Source organism: Phascolarctos cinereus, unplaced genomic scaffold (genome assembly GCF_003287225.1).
Source record: "Phascolarctos cinereus isolate Bilbo 61053 unplaced genomic scaffold, phaCin_HiC Scaffold_8;HRSCAF=390, whole genome shotgun sequence".
Classification (NCBI taxonomy): Eukaryota; Metazoa; Chordata; class Mammalia; order Diprotodontia; family Phascolarctidae; genus Phascolarctos; species Phascolarctos cinereus.
The window spans coordinates 77254896-77271551 of record NW_027556291.1 but is presented as its reverse complement, the minus strand read 5'-3'; positions in this window follow the sequence as shown (position 1 = coordinate 77271551).

The following is a 16656-nucleotide window of genomic DNA, read 5'->3' as shown; positions in this document are numbered from 1 at the left end:
CCCTCCCTCAGTCTTCCCTCTCTTCTGTCAGTCCTCTCCCTTTTTTTCCCCTTTTTCTTTACTACTTCTTCCCTTCCTTTTAACCACCTCTCCCTTTTCTTTTCCCTTTCCCTCCCCTTACCTATAGGGCAAGTTAGATTTCTATACCTAACTGATTATGTTATTCCCTTCTTGAGCCAAATCTGATGAGAGTAAGGTTCAAACAATGTTCATCTCCCTCCCTTCTTTCCCTGTACTGTAATATGTCTTTCTGCCTCTTCATGTGATTCTTCCTCCTTTCCTCTTCTCCCATTACGATCCCTTTTCACCCCTTAACTAGGTTTTTTTTTAATCATCACATCAAAATCTATTTATACCCACACCCTCTGTTTATGTATATCCCTTCTAAATGTCATAACAAAGATACAGTTCTCAAGAGTAACAAGTATCATCTTCCCATATAGGGATGTAAACAGTTTGCCCTTATCAAAAAACAAGTTTTTTTTTTTCTGTGCACCTTTTTATGCCTCTCTTAAGTCTTGTATTTGAAGATCAAATTTTCCATTGAGCTCTGTTCTTTTCATTAGGATGGTTTGGAAGTCTCCTATTTCATTGAATGTCCATCTCCTCCTCTGAAAGATTATGCTCACTTTTACTGGGTGGTTGATCCTTGTTTATCCAACCTCCTTTGCCTTACAGAATATCATATACCAAGACCTCTAATCTTTTAACGTAGAAGCTGCAAGAACTTGCATATTCCTGACTGTGGTTCCATGATACTTGAATCGTTTCTTTCTGACTACTTGCAATCTTATCTCCTTGACCTGAGAATTCTGGAATTTGGCTATACAACATTCCTTGGTGTTTTCAATTTGGGATCTCTTTCAGGAAGTGAACAGTGGATTCTTTCAATGACTAGTTTACCATCTGGTTCTAAGAACTCATGGCAATTTTCCTTGATGATTCTTGAAAGATGCTGTCCAGGCTCTTTTTTTCATCATGGCTTTCAGGTAGACCAATAATTTTAAAATTATTTCTCCTGGATCTATTTTCCAGGTCAGCTGTTTCCCAGTGAGGTATTTTATGTTTTCTTCTATTTTTTTTTCATTCTTTTGATTTTCTTTGGCTGATTCTTGATGTCTCAGGGAGCCATTTGCTTCCAAATGCCCGATTCTAATTTTTATTTTTTATTTATTTTTTAAAATTTATTTATTTTTTTTAAATTTATTTTTTCCATATGCTTTTGAGTTGAAAATTTTCCCCCCTTTTTCTCCCCCCCCCAAGACGGCGCACAATCTGACATAGGCTTTACATTTACATACCCATTAAACATATTTTCACGTTAGTGAAGTTGTAAGTAAAAATTAAAACCAATAGGAGGAACCATCGGAAAGATGAAACAAAACTCAACTGAAGGTAAAAGCAAGTGAGAGCAATTCGACTTCCATAGTTCTTTCTTTGGATGTGGACAGCATTTTCCATCACGAGGCCTCTGGAGATGCCTTAGATCCTCGTAATGCTGAGAAGGGTTCAGTTTAACATTCTTAGTCATTGCATAATGTGGCTGCTATTGTATACAAAGTCCTCTTGGTTCTGCTCACTTCACTCAGCATCAGACCATATAAGTCTTTCCAGGTTTTTCTGAAGTCAGCCTGTTCATCATTTCTTATAGAACAATAGTATTCCATTACATTCATATACCACAACTTGCTCAGCCATTCCCCAATTGATGGGCATCCTCTCAATTTCCAATTCTTTGCCACCACAAAAAGAGCTGCTATGAATATTTTTGTACATGTGGGTCCTTTTCCCATTTGTTTGATCTCTTTGGGATATAGCCCTAGAAGTGCTATTGCTGGATCAAAGGGTATGCACATTTTTGTAGCCCTTTGGGCATAGTTCCAAATTGTTCTCCAAAATGGTTGGATCATTTCACAACTCCACCAACAATGTATTAGCGTTCCAATTTTCCCACATCCTCTCCAACATTTATCATTTTCCTGTTTTGTCATGTTGGCCAATCTGATAGGTGTGATGTGGTACCTCAGAGTTGTTTTGATTTGCATTTCTCTAATCAATAATGATTTAGAGCATTTTTTCATATGACTATAGATGGCTTTAATTTCTTCATCTGAGAACTGTCTGTTCATATCCTTTGACCATTTATCAATTGGGGAATGGCTTGTGTTCTTATAAATTTGTCTTAATTCTCTATATATTTTAGAAATGAGGCCTTTATCAGAGAACTGGTTGTAAAAATTCTTTCCCAATTTTCTACCTTCCTTCTAATCTTAGTTGCATTGGCTTTGTTTGTGCAAAAACTTTTCAATTTAATGTAATCAAAATTATCCATTTTGCTTTTCATAATGTTCTCTATCTCCTGTTTGGTCATGAATTCTTCTGTTCTCCATAGATCTGATAGGTAAACTATTCCTTGTTCTCCCAGTTTCTTATGGTATCAGCCTTTATATCTAAGTCATGAACCCATTTTGACTTTATTTTGGTATATGGTGTGAGATTTGGGTCTATGCCTAGTTTCTGCCATACTCTTTTCCAGTTTTCCCAGCAGTTTTTTTCAAAGAGTGGGTTCTTATCCCAGAAGCTGGGGTCTTTGGGTTTATCAAATAATAGATTACTATAGTCATTGACTACTGTGTCTTGCATATTTAACCTATTCCACTGATCCACCTCCCTATTTCTTAGCCAGTACCAAGCAGTTTTGATGATTGCTGCTTTATAATACAATTTAAGATCTGGAATTGCTAGGCCACCTTCCCCTGCATTTCTTTTCATTAGTTCCTTTGATATTCTGGACCTTTTTTTTTCCAAATGAATCTTGTTATTATTTTTTCTAACTCTATAAAATAATTTTTTGGTAGTTTGATTGGTATGGCACTGAATAAGTAAATTAGCTTAGGTAGGATTGTCATTTTTATTATATTAGCTAGGCCTACCCATGAGCAACTGATGTTTTTCCAATTATTTAGATCTGATTTTATTTGTGTGAAAAGTGTTTTGTAATTGTGTTCATAGAGTTCCTGGTTTGTTTCGGGAGGTAGACTCCTAAATATTTTATAATGTCTACAGTAAGTTTAAATGGGATTTCTCTTTCTATCTCTTGCTGTTGGGCTTTGTTGGTAATATATAGAAATGCTGATGATTTATGTGGGTTTATTTTATAGCCTGCAACTTGCTAATGTTGTTTATTATTTCAAGTAGTTTTTTACATGATTCTCTAGGATTCTCTAAGTATATCATCATGTCATCTGCAAAGAGTGATAGCTTTTTTCTTCTTTGCCTATTCTAATGCCTTCAATTTCTTTTTCTTTCTTATTGCTAAAGCTAACATTTCCAGTACAATATTGAATAACAGTGGTGATAATGGACATCCTTGTTTCACCCCAATCTTATTGGAAATGCTTCTAGCCTGTCCCCATTACATATAATGCTTGCTGAAGGTTTTAGATATATGCTATTTATTATTTTAAGGAAGACTCCATTTATACCTATGCTTTCTAGTGTTTTTAATAGGAATGGGTGTTGTATTTTATCAAAAGCTTTTTCTGCATCTATTGAGATGATCATGTGGTTTCTGTTGGTTTTGCTGTTGATATGCTCAATGATGCTGATAGTTTTCCTAATATTGAACCAACCCTGCATTCCTGGCATAAATCCTACCTGGTCATAGTGTATTATTCTTGTGATAAGTTTCTGTAATCTACTTGCTAATATTGTGTTTAAAATTTTTGCATCTATATTCATTAGAGAAATTGGTCTATAATTTTCTTTCTCTATTTTGACTCTTCCTGGTTTAGGTATCAACACCATATTTGTATTATAGAAAGAATTTGGTAAGACTCCTTCTTCACCTATTTTCCCAAATAGTCTATATAGTATTGGAATTAATTGTTCCGATTCTAATTTTTAATGAATTGTTTTCTTTAGTTAGCTTTTATACCTCCTTTTCCATTTCTCTGATTTTACTTTTTAAGGAGGTATTTTCTTCAGTGCACTTTTCCCCCCATTTTGTCAACTGTATTTTTAAATTAATTGTTCAATTTTTCTTCTACCTTCCTTTTTTGACTTTTAAAATCCTCTTGAGCTCTTCCAAGAAGGCTTTTTGAGCTTGAGACTAGTTCATATTCCCTTTTGAGGTTTCCGTTGTGAGTATATTGACAATGCTGTCCTCTTCTGAATTTGTGTTTTGATCTTTCCTGTCCCCGTAGTAAGAATCTATGTTCTTTATTTTTCTTTGTTCCTTTTTTCCCATGGTGTTTACCTTTTTCCTGGATTTTAAAATTGATCTCTGCTTCTGGGGCACAGGGGGCACTGACCCATGCTTCTTGTGGTGGGGGCTAGGGGCCTAGTTACTGGCTTCGTGTACTGGGGCCTCAGATGCTGGCAACTGGAGGCTATAGTCTGGTAGCTTACCTGGTGCTGAGCTGGAGCTGGTGGTGGTAGATGGTGTGTGCTGAGGCCAGGCGGGTTTTTCTGTTTTCCCAGGGTTACACTGAAGCTCATAGAGTAGAGGCGGTCCAGCCACTGGAGGTCGCCTCATCCGGGACTGTGCTAGAGCACAGGTAGTTTCAGCTGCTGGTGGATGCCTGTCCTCTGAACCACATGGTAGTTTTCCATGCTGGTGTCTGTTGGTTCCCCTGGCTATGCCAAGGTGTACTGGGGGTGGAGAGTCCTGGTGTTAACACTTGCCTGCTCCACCTTCCTAGGGCTCAGGATCTCCCCCTGGATTTGCTGAGGTGGGCCTTGTGGCTAGCTTTCCAAGATGCCTCACCACCTATACTGGTCTCCTTTAGCTACAGAAAGAAGGACCTTTCCTGTTAATCCCCTTAGCCCCTGAGCTAAAAGGCTGTTGTACCCCATATTTCTGCTGGCTCCACTGCTCCAAGATTTTTCCTGGGGTGATATTTTCTGGCTTTTTCAGGGTCAATAAGGGAAAGTGAGAGTAACTTACTGCTTACTCTGCCATCCTGGCTCCCAGAAATCCTCTGTTGAATCTAATTAACCTATTTTTGAAGTGTAATATTGGCCTAAACATTTCAGTAAACTGCAATATCCAATATCACCAATAGATGTCAGGGAAACACCATGCCATGTTTCTCAATGGCAATTGTTCAAAAATCATTTATCAAGCCTCTAGTTTATGTCCATCACTGCCCTAGGTGCTAGGAATACAAAGACAAAGATGAAACAGCCCCTGCCCTTAAGGAACTTACATCCTAGTGGTGGATGCAGTGGGTACATGTAAAACATATAAACAAAATATAAACAGAATGCAAGTTAATTGTGGGAGTGGGAGTGGGGGAGATCCAACCATGGGTAAGGTGGGGGTGAAACATGGTCAGAAAAAGCCTCATGGTAAGGAAACTGGGGATTCTCAAAGGCAAAAGTGAGAATAGAATGTACTGGGGGCAGCTAGGTGGCACAGTGGATAGAGCACGGGCCCTGGATTCAGGACGACCTGAGTTCAAATACGGCCTCAGACATATAACACTTACTAGCTGTGTGACCCTGGGCAAGTCACTTAACCCCATTGCCTAGCAAAAAAAAAAAAGAGAGAGAGAGAGAAAGAGAATAGAATGTACTCTAGGCATGGGAAATGGCTTTTGCAAAGGCATGTAAATGGTAAATAATGATGCAAGAAGGCCAATTTGTTCTGAATTATGAAGTACATGAAGAGGAATAATTTTAGGGCTAGAAAGGGAGAGCAGAACCAGGTGATGAAGAGTTTTCAATGACAGAGAAGTTTGTATTTGATCCTAGATGTATCAAGTAGCCACTGGACCTTATTGAGCAGGGAATGGACATGAGACCTAGGAATATCCCTTTGGCAGCTGAAAGGAAGATGGAGTGGAAAAAGGAGAGATTAAAGCAGGCAGACCTACCAGGAGGCTACTCCAGTATCCCAGGTAAAAAGGTTGCATGAGTGGAGAGAAGAAGAGAGATGCAAGAAATGTTGTGTAGGTGGTAATGACAGGACTTGACAACTGATTGAATATGGAAGCTGAGGGAGAGTGAGAAGCATGAGCTACCCCCCTCCAAAAAAAGAGAAGCATGGGTTAAAGACAGATTCTATCTAGAGACGAGGGGGGATAGGTGCCAGGTACTGTGCTAAGCACTGAGGTTCACTCACTCCCCATCACCTCCCCGCTGTTCCTCTCCACTGTAAAAGCTTTTTCTTGCCTCTTTTATGTGAAATAATTTACCTCATTCTACCTCTTCCTTTCCCTTTCTCCTCTCTCACTCTGTAATTTTGTTGTTTAGATATCATCCCTTCATATTCAGCTCACACCTGTGCCCTCTGTCTATACATACTCCTATCTGCCCTAATAATGAGAAAGTTCTTATGAGTTACAAGTATCATGTTCCTATGTGCTAAGCACTGAGGGCATAAATGCCAGCAAGGAAGCCAGGACAGTCCCTGCCCTCGAAGAGCTCACTTTCTAGTGGGGGAAGGGAATCTGGAAAAGGGAGGAAGCAGCAGCATAGTTGAGAACTGATAGCTAGGAAATGAGGTGAAATCTTGGTTCCAAGCAAGATAAGGTGGGAGCTCACCTAGCAGAAAATGACTTTGAAGAGGCAACCCTGGGTGACTGGGAGGGTGATAGTGTCTTTAACAGGGAAGGTCAGAAGAAGCTGAGTTTTGGGAAAAGATAATGAGGTCTGTTCTGAAGAGGTTGAGATTGAGTAATCTATAGGTAATCAAGTTTAAAATGACACTTGATTGGCTTTTTCCCTTCCTTTTGTAAGGAAGTGTAGGAGTGAGTCCCCGCATGAAGCCTGTGTACTAGGTCATATCAGTTAAAGTCCAGTAAATCTAGGTTTTTAAATGAGTCAGAGTGCAATATTATGATTTTGATGTGCAATGGTCCACAAAGTATAGTCTAATCTGAGTTGGCCAAGAGACAGTGTTAGTCTTCCTTGTCTGTTCTTATTTTGGACATTTTTAAATGACAATTAACTGGCCAAAAATTGCTCTTACTATACCACTTTAGTAAATAACCCTTTCTAAATGCTAATTAAGTCTGACTGACTGATATTAACTGATAATCCTGGTGGGAAGCACGATGGTTAGAACTTAGGAGATAAAAGGCATTAGGAAAACCTCCTCAATCCCTAATGACCATCATAACTCTTGGAGCAACATATCAGCTATGCTCTGGACAGACTGAGCCCAAAGTGTGTATTATACTTTTTATAATAATGGAAAACTCAAGACATGCTATATGAATGCAATCTGACAAATTTCTTAACTGTGAAAAGTTAGGAAGAGAGTAGTAAATAGGTCAAACTATAGACCAGCAAGTATGACTGATGTCTGGCAAAATTCTAAAATGTATGTAGATGATAACTTCACAGAGCCAGCATGGGTTTGTTAAAAACAGGTCATACTAAGAATCTTATTACCTTTTTTGACAATGTTATTAGACTGGTAGGACAGAAGAATGCAAGAGATATAGCACACCTGGATTTTAACAGAACCCTTAAAAAAATCTCTTATGACATTCTAATAAATAAAATGGTGATAATATTTCATCTAATGTTTATCTACTGGTAGCTTAACAAATGTTAATACTGTTGCGGTTTATTATTCTCATTGTAAGCTTTTATAAGGTCACCAAGAGAGTGAAAAATTAGCCTTGGAGAAAAAAAATAATAAAAGTATAGTTTCAATAAAAAGTACTCTAAATAGCTCCTAATGAAAGGAGTAACTGTTTAAAGAATTCCATTGCAAAGAGACTCACTCATGTGCATGCTCAATCTATGCTATCATAACACAATGAATGTTTTATGATAGGGGTGAGGGCTACTACCAAGGAGATGTGGAACAGACAAAAGCAGTAAGTGAAACAGTAGTTGTCTATTCCCACTTTGGGAAAAGGGGGAAGCAAAAGCTTCACCTTCCTACTTTCACTTTGCTGAGGCTAATATTAATATTTAATTATAGATGTTATTATAACACATATATTTATAACTAATCAATAGTATTATTAATTATATATAATTAATTATAATTAATACATATGGTACCACATTAGTCATTACCACAAAATTTAGTCATCAATTCAACAAACATTTATTTATTAAATGCTTACTATGTACCAGGCACAGTCCTAAGCCCTGGGAATACAAAAAAAGATCAGACAGCATGCTGTTATCTTATTTTTCATCCACTGCTTCACTTATTAGCCTTATATTCTCACCTAAATCAAAGCTTCTGGAAGATATGGGTCATACCTTATACTTTCTGTATGAAGTATTGGATGATACATGTAATTTAGAGACATGGAACTCCAAAACTAGTAGAGTACATATGCAAGTAATTAATAGAAAAGTACAAAAAAAATTTCCCCATGTCACAGGTGTGGTTCTTACTAACCTGTGGGCTGGAGAAGGACAAACATTAGGAAAAACATTATGCAAGAGGTAGCTTCTGACTTGCGCCTTAAAGAATGGGTAGAAAGTTAATCAACCAATAAGAATTAATTAAGAACTTAATTTGTGTCAGGCCCTGTGCAATGTGCTAAGGAGTTAAAAACAAAACAAAACAAAACAAAAACAGAAGCTGCCCTAAAGAAGCTGACATTCTGTTGGTAATGATGAAAAGGGATGACATTTTAGGAATATGGTAGAAGTGAAAAAAAATATGGAGTCTGGAAGACAAGGTATATGTGGGGATAGAAAATGATTCAATTTGACTGGAAAATGCACTTCTTTTATATCCCTCATATCCCCTCAAAGCTTAGTGTTGGCCAGGCAGATATGCACAAAATAGCTGGCACATTATGGCACTGCATATAAGATCATCAGAAATTAAATCCAAAGTTAATTTATCATCAAGGGGCTACTTTGCACAATGCACATTTTAATACTGTGTTTGGTATTGTAACTTTTAAGAGTCTTAGTTAGATCGCAAATCTAGAACTGTAATGCACTTGAGAGACCATCTAGTACACCCTTCTTATTTTACAATTGAAGAAACTGAGGTCAAGAGGTAAAGTGAATTGCCTAAGGTCCCACAGGAAGTGAGAATTAGAGGTGACATTTGAACCCAGGCTCTCCGGCTCCAGTCAGTGTTCATTCGTTGTACATTCTTTGCTCAAGGAATTTGCAATTAAGAGTAAAAATCAAGATGGGTAAACCCAGAAATGATATGTACATTTGAAAAGAAAGTTGAGAAAAATGGTAAAATACATCTAAAAATATGACATATGCATGGCTGTGATTACCAATTAAATGAGACTAAGAGGTTTTATTGAGTTGTTTCAGTCATGTGCAATGCTTTGTGACCCCATTTGGGGTTTTCTTTGCAAAGATATTGGAGTGGTTTGCATTTTTTTTCTCAGTCGATTTTATAGATGAGAAACTGAGGCAAACAGAATTAAGTGACACAACTCATAAGTGTGTGAGGTCATATTTGAACACGGGTCCTCCTGATTCCAAGACTGGCACTCTATCTATATGCCCTTTAGCTGCCCTCAAAATAAGAGGTAGATTTATAATAAGCTGAGAAGATTTCTTAGAGAAGGTGAAATCTAAGGTATCAGAAAAGATTAAACATGGCTCCCCCATAAATAAATAGGTGGTACCTGGTGAATTACCCAAACAATATACAGAGCAGCTTCAGAGGAGAACCAAAAGTGAAAGAAGCTTATGAAAAGACTCTGTCAGTCATATACCCAGAATGAGTGGCTTTGTAAGAAGGGAGATGGAGGGGCAAAACAGATGTTCCTCAAAGCAGATCAATATGTGGTGGTGATGTATATGCATATGGTGCCCTAAGAGTTTAAAGAATATTAAGAGTTGTTTTTCCAGCACTTTGTGAAGCCCCTCCTGAGGGAGTTTGGGGCTCATTCTTATCTCTCTTTTCTTTCTTTTTTTTTTTTTTATTAGAGATAAACCATACAGCCCTGACTTTTAAGGAATCTAAACATCAGTAACACCCATAGGGATGAACGGACATCAGAAAGTCTCAGTCTTTTGAGCATGAGACAGTCTCAGCATTTGAATGGGGGCCAGGGTGGATCTTATGTACACTAAAGTAACTTTGGGTGGCCAGAGGAGGGGACAGGGAAAAGGGTCTAGGTGAGAATTCCAATTGGAAGGTCTGAGAGATTGAATAGACAATGGGAATAGATAATGAAGGGAGCTGGAAGGGAGAATTTTGAAAGGCATCTGCATAAGATCAAAAGGTGGGGCTAGGGCTTTCAAAGGGAGATAAGGGGAGTCAAAAAAAACCCTAAAAGTTTAAGGGTTTTCTGGGGCCTGTAGACAAATGGGAGCCAATGTCTTTTTAGGGAAAGGGGCAAAGGTACATCTGAATAAGATCGAAAGGTAGGGCTAAGGCTTTCAAAGGGAGATGAGGAGCTAGAGCCTGTAGACAAAAGGGATCCAGATTCCCTTTGGGGCAAGGAGCTAAGATCTCAGCTTGGGCCCATACCCCATCATTCCGCCCTCAAACAAATGGGACCCAAATTCTTTTGGTGTATGGGCGAAGGTCTCGGGTTCTGAAACTGCTTCCTGCTGGCAAGGGGCACAGAGTTGAACCTATCTCTCTGGGGGCCCTGTTTGAGGCATCAAACTTCAAAACCCAGCTGATGCCAGGTTCAGCGGGCTAGAGTCCTCAGGTTGGTATACAGCATGAGCAGTCATCTGGAAGTTGATGGTTCCAACTCTAGAAGAAAGGAACCTGTCAAGAATATTTAGTAAACATGGACCAAACAAACACAAGAGAAATACAATCAGTAGGGGAATAAGAATGGGGCTAGTATAAAAAGAAGCCAGGACTCCCATGAAAAAGATTTTGGAGCACTGAGGTTATTGTGAATATCTTGCATCCAACTAGACTTTTCCAAAATACTTTCAGTTCAGAGCTCTACCTTCCCAGAGTTGTTGATGTACATGCAACAAGATGTGTTTGCTAAAGCACATACACCCCCACTGGAGGCAAGCAAGTAGTTTAGGGATATTCTATTATCTAGAACTACTTTGGTAAGGAATTTAGAGATTGCTGGATTTCCTGAAGACCACAAACTGTCTCATTTGCCAACTGGTGAAGAGTCTCTGATGCAGGACGAGGGGGAGGGGTCAGGGAAGGAGACGCTAAGGTGAGACCCTTGTGTGAAGCTTGAGCAGGAATCTCTTTGGAAGTAGAGGCTGGGGCGAGGCCCTTGTTCAAGGCCTGAGTAGAAGTAGCCTCTAGAGCAGGGGCCTGGGGAGGGAATGGAGGAGCCAGAGGAAAAGGGAAGGAAAACCAAGGGAAAGAGGAGATGGGCAAGGAGGTAGGGTCATGGGAAACAAGGGGGGGGCAGGGGAGAATAGGGAAATGTAGGAGGGGTCAAGGGAGAATGGGGAGCAGAAGGAGGGGTTTGGGGAGAATGGGGTACAGCTGGAGAAGCCAGAGGAGAATGGGATGGAGATAATGAGGTTTAGGGGTTCAGGAGTGCTTGGGACCCCAAAATCACAACAGCTGGGTCCTGTCCAAAAGAATTCGACCCAAGCCTTTTTTCAGCCAAAGACAAGGTTTATTAGAACATCCATCATATTGGGCAGACTCTTAAGGAGTCTGAACATTAGTACACTATTGGGTAGATTATAAGAATCTGACCAGTGGCTAGATAATAAGAATCCCAGCACCTAAATGGAGACAAGGTGGACCTTATATACTGAAAGAATATGGGAGGGATCTGGAGTGGCCAAGTAGTCTATGAGGTAATAGAACTCCAGGGATGGTCAAGGGAGAATGGAGCCTAGATAGGATTAAGGGTGGGAAGTGACCTGGGGCCATAGGGAGGTATGGAATTATAGCCTCAGGAGAACACCAGAGATGTGGCCCTATGGTAAAGTCCAGGGTTTTTCTTTTTGGGGGGCTAGATCCCATCCTCATCAGAGATAGGTGCTGGGGAGGTGATACTGATAGAGGCTGGAAGAGAGGGGTGCCATAACCCTGGGAGCCATAAGAAGAGGATCATCCAAAAAGTCCATTTGATCCTTATTCCCCATTAGTGGGGTTGCTCTGGCTACGAGCATCTTACAATCCTTTCTGAGAATGGGGTCTCTAGAAAGCTCAACGAAAGCCATTAAGTAAGAAATCTCCACCCATTTCCTTTCTCTGTGACAATATTTTTCTAACTCTGAGAGGGTCTTTAGTTGTAATGTCCCCAAAAGAGGCCATGCCTCATAATTTTCCAGGTGATACTGAGGCCAAATGGTGCTGTAAAAGTACACCAGCTTTTTCTTTTTTAATTCCTTTAGAGAAGCTAATTTTTTTTTTCCAATTTTGTAAAAGACAGCCCAAAGGTGAATTCTTGGGAATTGAAGAGCATTGACCCATTGTGGGTTTAGGTGAAAGGAAAAAAAGAAAAAAAGAGAAAAAATATCCAACAGTTTCTCAATTCCCCAGTGCTGAGAGAACTGAGAGGATTGGACCTACACTTCCTGATAGGGAGTCCATCCTCAATGCTAAGGAAGGTAAAACTGAGTCCAAGTGCTCAAACAGAGGCACTGGACAAAGAGCCTGAGAGTGTCAGGTGGAGTTCGAGACAGCCTTGTAGCTGTCTGACCTAGAGGGACCTGAGAGGTCAGGCCCCAAAACACTTCCAAGCCAAGCCTAGCTATGTGCTTGGAAATCCCCCTCCCAGCCACAAGACAACAAAGGAATTGGGGAGGGGGAGGCTTACCAGTCTTGGCTGGAGAAGAGTTTGAGATTTGGCAATTATTCCAGGTGCAGGGAACCATATGATGAGGTCTAGAGGTTTAGGGGTACTGTAGCCCCAAGATCACGACTTGGGCCCTGCCTGAATGAATTCAACCCAAATCTTCTTTCAACCAGAGAAAAAGTTTATTAGAGATAAACCGTATAGGCCAGGCTCTTAAGGAATCTGAACACTAGTAACATGGGGATGAGAGGACATGAGAAAGTCTCAGCCCATTCTTATCTCTTGAGGGAGTTCTAAAGTCCGTTTCCCCTTATCTTGAAATACCACAAGACTTCTCCTTATCTTGTAAGACCAAAAGAACTGTTTTGTTCTTCTTTATCCTGTGTTGCCCTGCCACCCTTATCCTGTCAATCTTCTTCCTCATCCTGTATGTCCTTCCTTAATCTTTAACCCCCATAAGAAACTCTAAAATTACATCATCATTCTGAAACCTCTATATAAGCCTAGTTCCACAAACTTCAGTGCCTCAGCCCCATGGCTACAGTAAAAAGGTCCGTCTAATGCTTTCCTGTAATAAAGCTCCCAGTAGCTAAAAGAGAAGTCTAAGTTAATTCTTTCACATCTCAACCCCTCTCCCAAATCTGACCTCAGCAGTAGTGCTTTGAATTTTCCCTTACTTCAACAGTCGCCAATATCAGATAATAAAATGTAATCACCTACGTTATTTTCATGGGTAGAAATGAGAAAAGACATAGCTGGCAAAAGTCTCTTGAAGATCATATTTATAAGACCTAAGGAAAAAGTAACCAGCTACATTCACTCTTTGGATTTTTTTAACACTCCATTTCTAAAGACATAATAAAAAGTACAGACACACAGGATGACATGGGGGAAATCAATAGGCTTTTCACTTGCTCTGGTGGCTTTCAGGCACTCTTTTGCAGAGGACACATGCATCAGGGAGAGCTCTGAGCCTCGGGGCCAGGCTTTCTGTTCTGACAGGGCGAGCTTTCTTTTTTCTGGATTTGTTCACAGTTCCTTGAGATAGAACCAAAAACCCTTAAAAAGGGGCAACAGCCACTAGAAGCCTGTAGCATTGAGTGCATTTGGTCAGATCAGTGGACTGCCTGGGGTGTCTGATGGCCTTCAGGGTCTATAAAAGTCCGTTGGTTTTGTTAAATTGGGAAGGTGTCTGAGGGAGCTTCTGTGGGCCCAGGACTCATGGTAGGTGCTGTGTTTGCACAATAGAGCTCATCCCTTCCTTTGTGGAGGAAGGGGCTCCGGAGAAAGTCCTCCTTGAATTGCAGTCTTGTGGGGTTGTGGGAAGAACCAGATAGGTGGGGAGGACCCTGCACACATAAAAAGCAGGTTCCTGGATTTGTGTGGTGACAAAAGTTTTCTTTTTTTTTCTTAAAGAGCTTTCTGTACCTTAAAATTGCTTTCCCCATTTTGCTGATCTCCTTTAGCAAATCAAATGAGGTTCCCACCCATCTCCCAGTCAGAAGATACCATAGAGAATATGCAAAGAAGTTGAGCAAGCAGAATTGCTAAATTTCTCTTAATTCAGACTGGAATGATTTTCTAAAGATATTCCTCTAGCCACAGAATAAATGATAGCAAGCAATTTTTAAATAAATTCATTTATTTATTTTTAGCTTTCAACATTCACTTCCATAAGATTTTGAGTTCTAAATTTTGTCCCCATCTTTCCTCTCTCCCCACCCCAAGATGGCATGTAAATTGATATAGACTCAACATATACATTTATATTAAACCTATTTTCATATTAAAAACATAGGTTGCAGGGGCAGCTAGGTGGCACAGTGGACAGAGCACTGGCTCTGGAGTCAGGAGGACCTGAGTTCAAATATGGCCTCAGACACAGTAACACTTACTAGCTGTGTAAACCTGGGCAAGTCACTTAACCCCATTGCCTAGCAAAAAAAAAAAAAAGCATAGGTTGTAAAGAAGAATTAGAACCAATGGGAGAAACCAGGAGAAAGAAGAAACAAAAAAAAAAAGAGAGAGAGAGAGAGAGCAAATAATATGCTTCAATCTGCATTCAGACTCCATAGTTCTTTTTCTGGATGTGGACAGCATTTTCCATCATGAGTCTTTTGGAGTTGTCTTAGATCCTTGCATTGCTAAGAAGAGATAAGTCTATCAAAGTTAGTCATCACACAATGTGGCTGTTACTGTGTACAATGTTCTTCTGATTCTGCTCATTTCATTCAGCATCAGTTCATATAAGTCTTTCCAGGTTGTTTTGAAATCTGCCTGCTCATCATTTCCTATACTGCAATAGTATTCCATTACATTCATAGACCACAACTTGTTCAGCCATTCCCCAACTGATGGGCATCCCCTCAATGTCCAGCTCTTGGCCACCACAAGAGCTGCTATAAATATTTTTGTACATGTAGGTCCTTTTCCTGTTTTTATGATCTCTTTGGGATATAGCCCTAGAAGTGCTATTGCTGGATCAAAGGGTATGAACATTTTTGTAGCCCTTTGGCCATAGTTCCAAATTGTTCTCCAAAACAGTTGGATCATTTCACAGCTCCACCAACTATGCATTAGTGTTCCAATTTTCCCACATCTTCTCCAACATTTATCATTTTCCTGTTTTGTCATGTTGGCCAATCTGATAGGTGTGATGTGGTACCTCAGAGTTGTTTTGATTTGCATTTCTGTAACCAATAATGATGTAGAGCATTTTTTCATGTGACTATAGATTGCTTTAATTTCTTCCTCTGAAAACTGCCTGTTCATATCCTTTGACCATTTATCAATTGGGGAATGACTTGTATTCTTATAAATTTGACTCAGTTTTCTATATATTTTAGAAATGAAGCCTTTATCAGAGAAAACTGGTTGTAAAAATTCTGTCCTAGTTTTCTGCTTCCCTCCTAATCTTGGTTGCATTGTCTTTGTGCAAAAAAACTTTTCAATTTAATGTAATCAAAATTATTCATTTTGCATTTCACGATGTTCCCTATTGCTTGTTTGATCACAAATTCTTCTGTTCTCCATAAATCTGACATAATTCCTTGTTCTCCCAGTTTGCTTATAGTATCAACCTTTATACCTAAGTTGTGCAGCCATTTTTACTTTATTTTGGTATACAGTGTAAGATGTTGGTCTATGCCTTGTTTCTGTCATACTATTTTCCAGTTTTCCTAGCAGTTTTTGTCAAATAGTGAGCTCTTATCCCAGAAAATGGAGTCTTTGGGTTTATCAAACAGTAGATTACTATGGTCATTGACTACTGTGTCTTTCATACTAACCTACTCCACTGATCCACCACTCTATGTCTTAGCCAGTACCAAGCAATTTTGATGATTCCTGCTTTGTAATGCAATTTAAGATCTGGTATGGTTAAGCCACCTTCCCTTGCATTTCTTTTCATTAATTCCCTTGATACTCTGGACCTTTTGTTCTTCCAAATGAGTTTTGTTATTATTTTTTCTAGCTCTATAAAATAATTTTTGGTAGTTTGATTAGTATTGTTGAGTTTTAGAGAACTAAATGTTGAATCACGACATGTGGATCTTGCCCAAATGAATGGGACCCAATCATTCTTTCAGCCAAAGACAACTTTTTTTTTTTAATGATTAGCCATATTGGCCAGACTCTTCAGGAATCTAAACATTTGTGACGCTCCTAAAGACAAGAGGGCTTGAGCAAGTCTCAGCAGCTAAATGGCAGCCATGATGGATCTCATATACAGAAAGACTGTGGGAGGGATCTAGGAGTGGCCAAGTAGTTTGAGGTGATTGGAGGAGGGGTCTGGGAGAAGGGGTATCTTGATGGGAGTGGCAGTAAACTGGGGTGACTGGAGGAGGGGTCTAGGGAGGGTCTGGAAGTTGATGACTCCAACCCTTGAGGAGACAAACCTCACAAGAATGTTAAGCAAACAAGGACCAAACAAGCACAAGAGAAATATAATTAGTAGGGGAATAAGATTAGGGGCAAGTATAGAAAGGAGCCAGGATTTCCATGA